The sequence below is a fragment of the Vulpes lagopus genome, chromosome 3, assembly GCF_018345385.1.
Source record: "Vulpes lagopus strain Blue_001 chromosome 3, ASM1834538v1, whole genome shotgun sequence".
Taxonomy (NCBI): domain Eukaryota; kingdom Metazoa; phylum Chordata; class Mammalia; order Carnivora; family Canidae; genus Vulpes; species Vulpes lagopus.
Window position 1 is genome coordinate 76772769 of NC_054826.1, and position 13282 is coordinate 76786050.

Sequence of the window (13282 nt, forward strand, 5' to 3'; positions counted from 1 at the left end):
AGTGTATTAGTCTCTGACTTCAAAGCTTCCCAAAAGATACAGTATGAGTGAAGCTAAAAATCTATGCCATATCCTGCCATACTATCTTTTCTTCTTATCTATCTTCAGGTACAGTTCAAATCCATCATCTCTATCAATTTCTGCTTTATCAAATATTTATTGACCACTGAGTGTGTGTAAGGGATGCAGACCAATATTGTATAAGACACAACCTTTCAGATAAGTGATTTTAAACTTAGTTGAGGAGAAAGTTCCAGTGGATTGGATAGTCCTTCACTCTTCAAATTCATGTCCCTCCTGGACCCTCAGAATGTGACTTTATTTGGAAATAGGGTTGTTGCAGATGTAATTAGTTAAAATGAGCTTATACTGGAGTAGGGTGAGCACTTAATCCAATATTAATGGTGTCCTTCTAAGAAAAGAAGAGGCACAGAGACATGAGATACAGAGAAGAATGCCATGTGAAGATGGAAGCAGAAATCCGAGTGATGCCATTCTCAGGCCAAGGAGCTCCAGCGTTTACTGACAACATCAGAGCTAAAAGCAGGGCATAGAACAGATTCTTCTCTGGAGTCTGAGAGCATGGCTCTCCTTGGCATCTTGATTTTAGACTTCCAGGCTTCAGAACTGTGAGAAAATACATTTCTGTTGTTTTAAGCCGGCAAGTTTGTGATACTTTGTGATAGCAGCTTTAGGAAACTAATGCAACAATCATAAAAAAAATAAATAATAAAATAAAATAAAATAAAATAAAATAAAATAAAATAAAAAAATAAAGCACTGGCTATGTTCCAGTGGTCTATGGTCTCAGTGGTTCTATGGTCTTAGAGCCATTTTCTGCTCCAAGGTATTACCACGAATACTTCTGCAGGGAGCAAGCTGAGAATCAGAGAGGCCGAACCACTTGCTCAGTGTTACTCAGCAAGTAGCTCTAAACTTTGTCAGTTTGACTCCAGTGACCATTCTCTTTATTGTGGGAAAGCCTGCAGGAGCAGGCAGAGGCAATGGCAATCGCCCAGATGTTCGTGAAGAGCAGAATGGAGAAGCAAAATGGCACATTGATGTGATGGAATGCCACTAAGCAATACAAGGGAGCAAACTCCTACAGCATGCAATAATATGGACAAACCTCAAATGCATCATGTTGAGTTAAAGAAGCTTCACACAAGACAGCACAAACTATATGATTCCATTTATATGAAATTCTAGCATAGGAAAAACTGATTTATGGTGGGAAAAAATCAAAACAGTGATTTCCAACTGTGTGGTAGATGGTCTTTTGGAAAATGGCCACTAAAGTCCCAGACCTTAAGTGGTTCCAGCTGGATCCAAGACCTGTTCTTTGGACACTGTATAACTATGAACACACACCTGTGAGTGAAAGAGCCTGGAAATGCCACAAGGACAGAGACCCTGCCAATTCTGCTCACCATCATTTCCCAGCAACTGCCAAGTATGTAGCTCACAAATATTTGTGGAATGAGAGAACCCCCTCACAAACCAGGAGTGTCTTTTTTTTTTTTTTTTTCAAACCAGGAGTGTCTACATGTTGATGTTCATCCTCTCTGAATTCCTGCGGTCTGTGCCACATAATTTAGCACTTGATTATATACCATAGGGTGATGTTCTCCAGTGTATCATTTGATCACCCCAGTCACCTACTGACACAGAGAGGTGCAAGACCGAGAGAGTAAGAGACAGGGAGGGTATGCAACTCAAGAGGTTCCAAGGTGATTACAGAGACTGTAGCAAATTTATAAGATGGCCTTGCAGACTGCCCCAGTGCTTCCAGAACTGCTGAAAGTTTGTGATAATTGTTCAAACTAGGTAAATAAGTGTATCTAGCATTGTGCGGGGCACTGGGGGAAAATTTAGGAGAAGCAGAAGACATGGTGTAGAGTTTCATATTCCCACTGGGAATGAAAGGTAAATAAGAACATAAGCAAGGCACTGCTGGAAAACGTTTTGGGAATATCACTGCGCTTGTTTCTGGTCTCAGAACTAGGGTAGACATTGCCACTCAACCATGGCACTCTTTCCTACTAAGCCCCACACCACCTCAGGATTATCTCCCACTCGGGTGCCCCAGAAAGCCACACTAAAGAGCTTGAGTTGGTAGGTGAGATAAACAACCGAAGTCTAAGAAGTTGAAGAAAGTCAGTCATGTTGAGAATGATGTGGGTTTCAGAGGTCAGGAAAGCTTCATGGAGAAGATGGATTGATATGAACATACAGCAGAGTTCATACACTGGAATCCATACAAGTGATAGATCTTGCTGCCCCATGCTAAAAACCTGCAGTGTTCACAGGGACGTCAGCCTGGACAGCTCTGAGGAGGGACTGTGCTGCCAGTTGGCTCCCTTCCTACCAGTCTCTGAAATTAACTTCTCCAAACCAAAGCCACCCCTTGGAGAGGCACCACGGGATTCTACAAGGGAGCAGGAGGTGGGGCAACCACTAACACTGCATGGGATGAGGCCGGGTTACATGGCTGGTTACAACGCAGCCACGGTTTCTGTCTGCCTAATGTGCTTGAGCAATGGTTCCCCCAAGTGAAGCATCTCTGAAAGGGGAGAAAACCAGTGTGCTGCTGCTCCTCCTCACACTGCAGAATCCCCAGGGCAAGTGGAGCTTCTCCATGGCAAGAACAGGCTTCCCGCTGGGGGGCGCTCACAAGGGATCCTATCTTGGAAGGACTGAGCCTCCTGTTACCCTGCCTACAGTTAGGTCTTCCCAAGGCAGAGTCTGGACAGATGGTAGCTCCACCTAAAAAGAGCTGTTGTGTTGGCTTGTTTAGAGGCACATCTGCTGGGAAAAGTGGAGAAGAAATTCTCTTCTAAATTTGGGCCTTACCAAGCTTTTGTAGCTACAGGATCTTGTCGAACAAGGAAGGATGGAGGCTTTTCCTTTCAAGGTTAAAAAAGAGCCACAGTCTTTCAGCTGCAGCCAACACCAACCCCTGGTTGATAGTTTTATTTTATACTTTGCCTGTTTCCCCAATATGTAGAAGATGGCTTGAAATTTAAAAAAAAAAAAAGTTAAGATTGTTGAGAAAGAAATGAAACCCAAAATGTGGGGAGGTTTGTCTTAGGGTTTTTTTTTTTTTTCCTGTTCATTGGCATCCGCAAGAGAATTTTCCAGGTGCTGAGCACCACCCTGTCACCATTCCCGACAAAGCCAACAAAGAGGACAAAGCTCCCTTTGGCTCTCCTCTTCCTCTCTGATATCCTAACAGAAAATTTACATTTCAATTTTATTTATTTACTTATTAAGAAAATTTACATTTTAAAATAGAATGCTTGTGGATTTAAAGGCCATATTTCCTATTGCAGTTTGAGGCTGGGTGAGGGTCAGGGAGAGAGATTTTATCTGGAGAGTCTTCACTGAGCCAGTAGTGACCACCCAGGACCACAATTTACTCTGCTAATGATCAGCATGACCTTGATTTCTATACTGCTACATTGAAACTTCGAGTAGGGTCAGTATTTGTCCTGAAGAATACTTGTTCTCTGCAGGAAAACATCCCACAATTTCTTTTTATTGACTTAATGGCTTTTTCTAGAACAGATAATAGATGAAGCCAGAGGACACAGTTAGGCCATAAAAGACATTTATTCAATCAGATTTGCCAGAACACTTCTCAAAAGTGACTTGAGAAACCAAGATGCTGCCGAGGCAATTTCTTGGCCAGAAAGGTTTTGGCTGCTTCTTGTTTTAAATTCTTTCATTTTGCGTTTTGGGAATTGACTCCCAAAGCCAAAATCTTAAATGCATAAAGATAAATCAAATGCTATTTGCTAGAATTCTGATTATTTCCTTTGAATGAGTAACCAAGAGCTAATTTCCCATTTAATAATGATTTTGCCTACTAATGAGAAATAATTAATTGTGTTATATAGAGACCAATTTTAGCTGAGTTAAAAGAAAAAATAGAGTCAGAAAGGACCTAAGAGAATGTCTGAGTTTAATCTATTCTTTTTAAGGGACCAGAGAGGGTAGAAGCCTTGCTGACGGCGCACAGTGGGTTAGGTGCACAGGGAGGATTGTGATCCGGAGCTCACGCAGGGCTCACTCAGGTGGTCAGCTCTCTGACCTTATGACTATTCCCTGCAAGATTCTCTGCCATTGTTTCTATGGGAATGTCCGAAGGATGAGATTTTATTCTTTCAAACTAAGAGATGAAAATAGAAAAATTATGCCACATGTGTAGCATCAGCACCCAAAGGACTTCTTTGTTTACACAAAATGTGAAAGCCATTTGCTGTTTGAGTGAATTCACCTGATGGCCTAGGAGGCCTTGTTTTTGAAAAGAGATTTTTGTGATGTTTGCATGGTGTGAAAGTCTATATCAACAGACACAGACACTGAACACACCGGAAGGCTCTGTCAGAATTTAACATGGGAACAGTGTCGAGATAAACAGCACAAGGGCTGCAATAGGACAGCATGTGTGGTGATGAAACACAGGGGTGCTGACCTGGCTTGCCCCAGGGCATGAAACAGAAGAGCCTGCAGAGCCGGCTGGAAAGCTGCAGCCAGGCCAAGCTCTGAACTGAGCCTCCTCAAGGCCACAGGCCACAGCTCCTTCCTTCCTGGTCATTTGGGAATTACTAGGATACAAATCATGGCCAGACTTCCGGGCTCGTCTGACCTTCAGCATAGTACTTCAGCTAATGGATTAATTTTAGAATGCTGCAAAAGATCAAGCTCATGTTTTCATTTGCATTTTTAAAAATAGAGACTAATTCTCTTCAAATACTATTTTGTGATATTCATATTGCAATATCCAATTGGGATTTTTTTATTATTGTGCTTTAAAGCTTATACCAAAAGAAGTCTAACATTGTTGCTCTTCTCATCTATTATTCAATAAATGTATTCCAGCTGGACAGAAAGACAGATCTGTTTTCTATCTGACTCATTGTTGCTAACAGTTGTCAGGGAAGCAGAAACCTTTTCAGTTGATTGATGTGTTCCAGCTGTGCAACTTTGGAAATCATATTTCCACTGAAAAAAGGGTTGGTGATTTTTTTCTAATGCTCAGTCCACTAAAAAAAAAAAAGATAGTTTGTTGTCATGGGATGCCAATTTTCAACTCTTCAAAAAGATGTAAAACTGATGATGAATCACTCTTTTGCAAACAACTTAGTTGTATTAAAGGGAGTTTCAGAGCCTCAAAATAATTGCCAGGCTTTGTGAAAAACCTTTCATGGTGGCTCCAAATACCCAACCTCCAAACTAAACACAGATACCCTACTCATTAAGAGCAGTAGTGTCCTCTGCTGCTGCTACAACTACTACTTATTTTTACTTTTAAAAACATCTTTTTGAGATACAACTCATACACCATACAATTACTCATTTAAAGTGTACAATTCAATAGTTTTAAAAATCTATTTAAAAGACTTGTACAGTTATAACCACAATCGGTTTTAGAACCTTTTTATTACCATGAAAGGTAACCCTGCTCCTCTTAGCTACAAACACCTTCAGTACCCCCCACTCCATCCCTAGACAACCACTAATCCACCTTCTGTCTCTAAAGATTTGCCTATGAAAAAAAAAAAAAAAGATTTGCCTATTTGGTGCATTTCATATAAAGGGAATCATACAGTATGTGGTCCCTTGCAACTGGCTTCCTTCATTAATGTTTTTCAGGTTTGTCCCTGTCTTAATTTGTGTCAGTACTTAACTACTTTTATAAAGTTTTTTTTTAATTTATTTATGATAGTCACAGAGAGAGAGAGAGAGAGAGAGGCAGAGACACAGGCAGAAGGAGAAGCAGGCTCCATGCACTGGGAGCCCGACGTGGGATTCGATCCCGGGTCTCCAGGATCGCGCCCTGGGCCAAAGGCAGGCGCCAAACCGCTGCGCCACCCAGGGATCCCCTTAACTACTTTTAATGGATGTTTCACATTCCTCTGTAGAGATGTGCCACAGTTTATCCATTCTTCTGTTGATGGACATTTGAATTGTTCCCATTTTTTGGCTATTATGACTAATACTGTTAGGAACGTTTGTGTACAAGTCTTTGTACGGACATGTTTTTATTCCTCTTTAATATATACCTTGAAGTAGAATTGTTGTATTATCTGGTAAGTCTGTGTTTACCCTTTTGAGAAACTGCAAGACTGTTTCGCAAAGTGACTACACCATTTTCCATTTCCACCTGCAGTGTATGAAGGTTGCATTTTTCTTCACATTCACTCTAAAACTTTTTTGTTTTCTTCCTCTTTTGTTTATAGTCATCCTAGTGAGTGTGTAGTGATAAAAGCTCCTTAAAGCTATTTTAAAAGTATTTTAGTGATGTCTTTAAGCTCAGATGGATTCTGTGTCAGTAGGAAAGGAACGTAGCCCCAACGCAACATGTTTCCAAACGTGAGCAGCAGGAGGATGGTGACTTTGTTCACTACTCTGTCCCCAGTGCTAGAAAAAGGACCAGCACATAGTAGGCATGTAAACATTCATAGAATGCATGAATAAATGAGTTCATGGAGAGCCTACTGTGTGCTAGCATTGGTATGGATGCAGAGATAAGCAAAATATGGCCCTGCTCTCAAGAAGTTGACCTCTCTCAACGAAAGAGAATGGCATTATTCCTCAAAGGAAGATACTGAAGAAAGAAGGTACATGTTAGGGGAAAGTGCTTATTTCCAAGCCTCTGAAATGTAGATGGTGAGAATCTCAGCTCCTTTGGTCTTAGCCTGATTTGTAAAGTCTGACATCCAGGGGGATGGTAAAAACAAAACAAAACAAAACAAAACAAAACAAAACAAAACAAAAGCCAGTCACTCAAACTGCAATGAGGGGAAGTTAGTCTTTCACATGATACTGAAATTGCCTCAGTAGATATAATATCATTCCCTCTCTCTCCCTCCCCACCCCCTTCTCTGTGTGCCTGTATGCACGCACCTGTAGGCTCAAGATCTAATATGATTCTTCTCTTTAAGTTCAGGCTTAGTGATTTGCCTATTTGCTTTCTACCTTTATTCTTCCTTCCTTTCTCCCCCTCCATCTCTTTTTATCTATCATCTATCATTCTATCTATCATCTATCTATCATCCATCTATCTAATCTATCACCTTTACCACTTCTCCAATAACAATCTCATCTCACCAGTTATAAGGTATATTTCATATAACTTTCTGCAGATTTAATACTTAGTAACCAATCTAAGCAAATGCACTATCATTTTCTTAATTGTCTCACTATTAAGGTTCATTTCCATTTTTGTTATAAATAATGCTTCAGTGTGAAACTATTCATGAGTTTTCTTTTCCAAATTTAGATTTGTTAAGAAAGATATCAGTCCGAGTAAGTTCCTCATTTTTAGGCTTAGCCTTCATGGTGGTTCTTGAACCCAGGCCTCTTCTATCTATGGCTGCCCATCCTCTAGGGCCGCTGAGCCTGCATCTAGCCAGCAAGAGGGGCAACAACATGGAAGGCACTTGCTTATTAACCACATGACCCTGGAGTGGTACCCATCCTTTCTGTTTCCTTTCCATTGGTGATGCTTGCCACATGGAACCACTTAGATGCAGAAATTCTGGCAATGTAGTTCCTAGCTGGGCAGATACTTCCCAGGAACAACTGGGTATTCTCAAAAGAGGACCATAAATTTTGTGTGGACAGTTAGTCATCTCTACCATTATAGATTTTAGAGGTATGATCACTACTGTTCATTTTGATGACTTGGTACATTTTGCACAATAGTCCCCACCTCCATCTCCATTAAAATATTTTCATTATATTTATTTCTGATTATGGAAGAAGACATACATTTGACCATACATTTGGTCTTTGTCAGTGAATTCCAATAATCTATTCATAAGATTTGTTTATTATACACAGAACCAATGTGGCTACTACTACAATTTTATTTTTCTTGAACTAATTTTACCTGTCACTTTTATTTTCATGCCTATACCACCTTAGTTAATTATTTTGGCACCTGTTACTATATGGAGCAATTGGTTGAGACTTTATCAATGATGGCATGTGAAATAGCAGAGAGATTGGCTCAATCTATTTTAAGAGATTAAAAGGGAGCCAATAACCAAAGAAATTGGTTTTCCTTCAAGAAGACTGCAAAACTGCAAAAACATCTCAGCTTAACTATAGAGTCTTATTCAGAACAAAAAATAACAGTATTATCTGGAAATATTTTCATTTCTCATTTTTCCTTTTTTTCTGAGCTATTTTGTATATATCTGCTGTTGCTGTTAAAAATGGGTATAATTAAGATGTCACTTTCTAGATAAATTCATTTGGGGCTTCATTTTGTCTCTAAGACTCAAGTTTTTATTTAAAATACTTGTCCCCACTTCTCCCACCTAATGCCCCGCCCCCCCAAAAATCTAAAAGCGACTAAAGAAAACTAGTGTTTTAAATGTTCATATTACTTCTATAATGCAGCTAGAGGAACAGCAAAGATTTTGCTCAATCCTCATTTTTCTTTTGGGAAATTAATGAGATATAATAAAGGCTAATGAAAAGAAATTTTGATGTTAGCTATAGGTAATTAGGATATTTTCTAAGTGATGGACCAGGTAAACTTCATAATTTTAGGGAGGGAAACTGATGAGATAGAGTAAGGAAATTGTGCAACATTCATTCATTCAACTCACTCATTCAACAAATATTGAATTACTGTTCATATGCCCAGCACTGTTCTACTTGGAGAGTCTAGCTAGAAGTATCTAGGGGTCTAGATGCTTCTAGATGCACCAGAGAATAAAAAAGACAAAGATTTTGCCTTTGAGAGGCTTACATTTTAGCAAGGTGTGACAAAAGAATAAGTAAATTACATAGTAAATTGAATTGTGACAGGTCTTACTCTGTTTCATGAAGAGAATGTTATTAATAATTTGTGTTTATGGTACAAAAGTATCATCGCAGAGTAAAAATTAGCATGAGTAAGGAACTGAAATTTTAAATGAGGTGGCCAGAGTAGGCTTCACTAATAAGTTATGTTTAAGACCTCAAGGACAGGAGAGAGTGAGCCAGCCACCTACCAAAGGGAGGAGGTTTCCAAGCAAAAGGAATCAGTGCAAAGGCCCTGAGGTTCATGTGTACCAGTGATTTGAAGAACAGCAAGAAGTTCAATATAGTCTGATTGGAACTGGGCAGGAGTGAGGGGCAATCAGGGAATGAAATCAGAAAAGAGATGGGAGATGTTGGACAGATAATGTGAAGTCTTATAGATAATTGCCCATTGTAAGGGCTTTGACTATTTTGAGAGAAATGGACCCCTAGCAAGGGAATTTCAAGCAAAGGGCTGACATGATCGAATTATGCTTTTATAGAATTTCTAGAGTGTTGTGTTAAGGATAGGCAGTAAGGAGACAAGGGAAGAAGCACAAAGACCTCCTGTGATGGTGGTGGCTGGATCAGGGATGTGGTGGTAACAGTGGTAAGAACTGGTTGTATCCTTTAGTTTAGAGATAGAATCTATAGGATTTTCTGATGGATTGGATATGAAATCTGAAAGAAAAAGAGCAATGAAAGATTTTTGCATTATTACCAAAATATTTGCTGACCTTTTCTATTGGGTCATCCCTTGGGGATAATTAACCTTGTACCCCACTTACATCAGGCTTGAATGTGACTCTTTCTGGCCGGTGAATCGAGAATGGAAGTGATGTGCCCTTTCTAGTAGAATCTTTAAATGTCATCATGCAGGATCTCTTCTGTCCTTTGTCAAGAGAAAGTCAGTGTTGGGGGTGGGGCTGCTCTTCAACCTGGATCCTGAAGCAAAGAAGACATGAAACAGAGCCTGGTTCACTCCCTGCTGATATGTCACATGAGCAAGTAATAAGCATTGTTTTTGCAAACTGTTGAGCTTTTGTGGGTTTTTGTTGTTTTTACAGTAACATAATTTAGTGAAATCTCATGAATACAGATGCCTTCAAGGATTTTGTCTGGAGCAACTGAAAGAATAGAATTTCCATTGCCTGCGATGAGAAGACCATAAGAGAAGTAGGCTTTAAAGGGGAGATTAAAAGTTTAATTTTGAACATGTTGAGTTTCAGATAACTGTCATATACATCCAGGTTAGGATTTTGAGTAAGCAATTGAATATAAGAAGTTCAAGTTGAGCAGAGATCCAAGCTAGAGAGAAACATTTGGAGGTCATTAGGATCAAGTTGGTAGTTTCTAAGGCCACAGTGTTTGGTGAGATAATCAGGGAAGTGACAATGTAGAGAAGGGGATGGCTATTCCTGACCTCATCAAGAGTGTTTTTCCTTAGTCGGGGAGCCTCATCACAGTGAGGATAAAAGGTAATATGAGAAAGACATGGGCTACATCGAGGAGAGCTCATTCTTTTCGTTTTTCTCTAAGGGGGAACCAAGATGTAGAATAAAAACATCAGGGCAGATGCTTGTCTTCAATAGTTGAACACAGTACTGCAAGAGTTGAACCTGTTTTTCAGTTTTATAGAGTGGAGAGAAACTACAGTTTATTTTACATCTAAAATATGCTGTACATGGTATTAAGCACATTCACATATTCATTTACCCCTCACAACAGCATTGCGATTACCATTCAGGGTCTCTGAACGGTGAAGTGACTTAATTAACATCACATACTCGAGTGTGGCAGAGCTGAGATTCAGTCCTTTACGTTTGAAAAAAGGCCCTTGCCCTTTTCTCTGTTGTAATTAATTGCCTTCCAAAAAGTTAAAATGTTCTGAGAAGCAAATTTCATGAACATTTTCTGTATTGGTTCTCAACTAGCAATGTGGTAGAAGATAACCTTGCCAGTAGCAGGTGACCTTGTGTTCCTCACAGCATTGTTCAATGTGTGTCATTGAGCTGTGTTTTGCTACATTGACTCTAAATTAAAATTTCTTAACCAACCTGAAATGTGATTTTAAACTTACCTATGGTGCCATCTAAAAAGCCTCAAACCCAACAAATGTCAGTTGAAAATGAAGTTCCTTTCCTTTGTTCATGGCTGGGCAACCAGTTATTAAACAGATTGCTTTAAAGTGTGGTAGAAAATTCATAAATTCATATTGATGATCAAATATGTGTGGTGTAAAGCTTAAAAATTGTAACTTAGTGCAAGAGCCACTTGGCTTCTGTTGGCTTGTTTCATTCCCACCACCCACAATAAACAGATGGATCAACAGGCAATGGCTGGGCTCTTACAGTATTAGCTTCCATGATAAAAAATCTAAAAAAAAAAAAAAATCAATGAATTATGTATCTGCAGGCCTAAACACTCACCATGTGTCATCTTACTTAGAAAGATATAACAATATCCAGTTTTTGTTGAGATATAAAGATATATATACAGATATAAACTAGTAAATTTTGAAGATTATAGTTACTTCTACTATTTCAATATAAACAATGATTTCTCATGGCGCCTGGTGGTTAGTGCATGGAAAAGCTGTCCACGATTTGTTAAACTGGTGTGGCTTATTGCAGAGACTGAATTTGCAAGGCAGACACTTATATAAGGGCTAGCAAGCTATCAGAAAAAGTGGGGATTTACTTAAAGTTCTTCACATCCTAAAACTAAGTGATATACTTAGCCACCAAGGAGGGGCTTCCAAAGGAAGCTAATTGGATCTATGTGTCCAGCCTCCTCGGCCCCTTCTGGGAAAGATTCTGGCCACAGAGATCACCATGTGACTTAAGTAAGGCCAATCAGAGGCCTTCCTTGGGATCACATTGATTTTTGATGGCCAGAGAAAAACCACATTCTTTCTTTCGCGTAGGGTTGCCAAACTATCAGTAGCTATGTTTTATGTCACACGAGGACGTCCTCTCTGCAGGAGAAGGTAATGAGATTGATCAACATGTAAAAACAGACTGAGGTGAGATAAGAGATACTGAGTTCAGTCCTCAGTTCTATTTTGTGAGGTCCAGGCTTCTGAAACGCATTTTTTAAAATTTTTTTTTATTTATTCATGAGAGACACAGAGAAGGGGAGGGGGCGACAAAAGCAGGCTCCATGTAGCGAGCCTGACATGGGACTCAATCCCGGGACTCCAGGATCATGCCCTGGGCTGAAGGCGGCGCTAAAATGCTGAGCCACTCGGGCTGCCCTGAAACTTATTCTTATATTGTGTAAGTATTAACTTCAAAAACTGCTCTGCTATAGAACATTCACCAGTTATACTTCAGCTATGGTTCAGTGAAAATATCAAATGCCCAAATTTCTACACTAAAGAAAGAAATCTGTTTTAGTTTGGTTACTTAGCTGGTTAAGGCTGCTGTAACAAAATACCACTGACTAGGTGGCTTAAACAAAGGAACTTATTTCTCACTGCTCTAGAGGCTGGAAGTCCAAGATCACAGTGCCAGCAGGGCTAGTGTCTGGTGCGATCTCCTTCCTTGGGTTGTAGATGGCCACCCTGTGTTGTGTCCTCACATGGCAGAGACAGACAGATTTGGTCCCTTCTTCACCTTCTGATAAGGGACAAATCCCATGATGGAGTTCCCACCCTTATAGTCTCATGTAAAGCTAATCAGCTCCAGAGGCCTCACCTCCAAATCTCATCACAATGAGAATTGAGGCTCCAACATATGAACTTTGGTGGTGGTGGTGTGTGTGTGTGTTGGGGGGGTGGTGGTGGCACACAAACATTCATCCTTAACATTTGGGAACAGATTTTATAGTAAAATAGAGGAAGGCATGAAGAGGGAGAAAGAAAGGAATGAATGAGCAAAGATAAGAAGGAAATAAAAAGATTTCTACTTTCCTAAAAAATTTTCCCTCCCAATTCCTTAGGTCAATAAATTCTTATCTCTTTTGTTTCACCTATTTTATTTTTTTTATTTATTTTTTTTTGTTTCACCTATTTTAAATTGGATTTTTGTCACTTGCAACTGGTTAATGTACTGTGACTTTGAAGATGTTACAAAGATTATTCCATTGCATGGAATTACATACTTACAGAATTAGGAATACATTTCTAATGAAAATTTCTCCAACCCAAATTTTAAAGTAGTGTCCTCATCTAGTGGTTCCCTCTTACCAGATATCATAAACCCCAATTGTAGTCCCTGCCCCTCTTTGGATAAACATGAGGAAGACTTTATATTGTAAATTCCCAGGAAACAGCTGATGAAAATTCAAAGTGAAATAAAATGAAATATTAAAACATAAGCACTAAATTCAAATATGGGTCAGTATAGTTCCTAGGAGACACTGATTAAAGATCAAAGTAATATAAATGTGGAAAGATGTAAACTTTTAGGGACAATTCTTAACAAGTAAGGTTGATTTTACATTCTATTTCAATATAACCAAACTCTTTCTAATATGT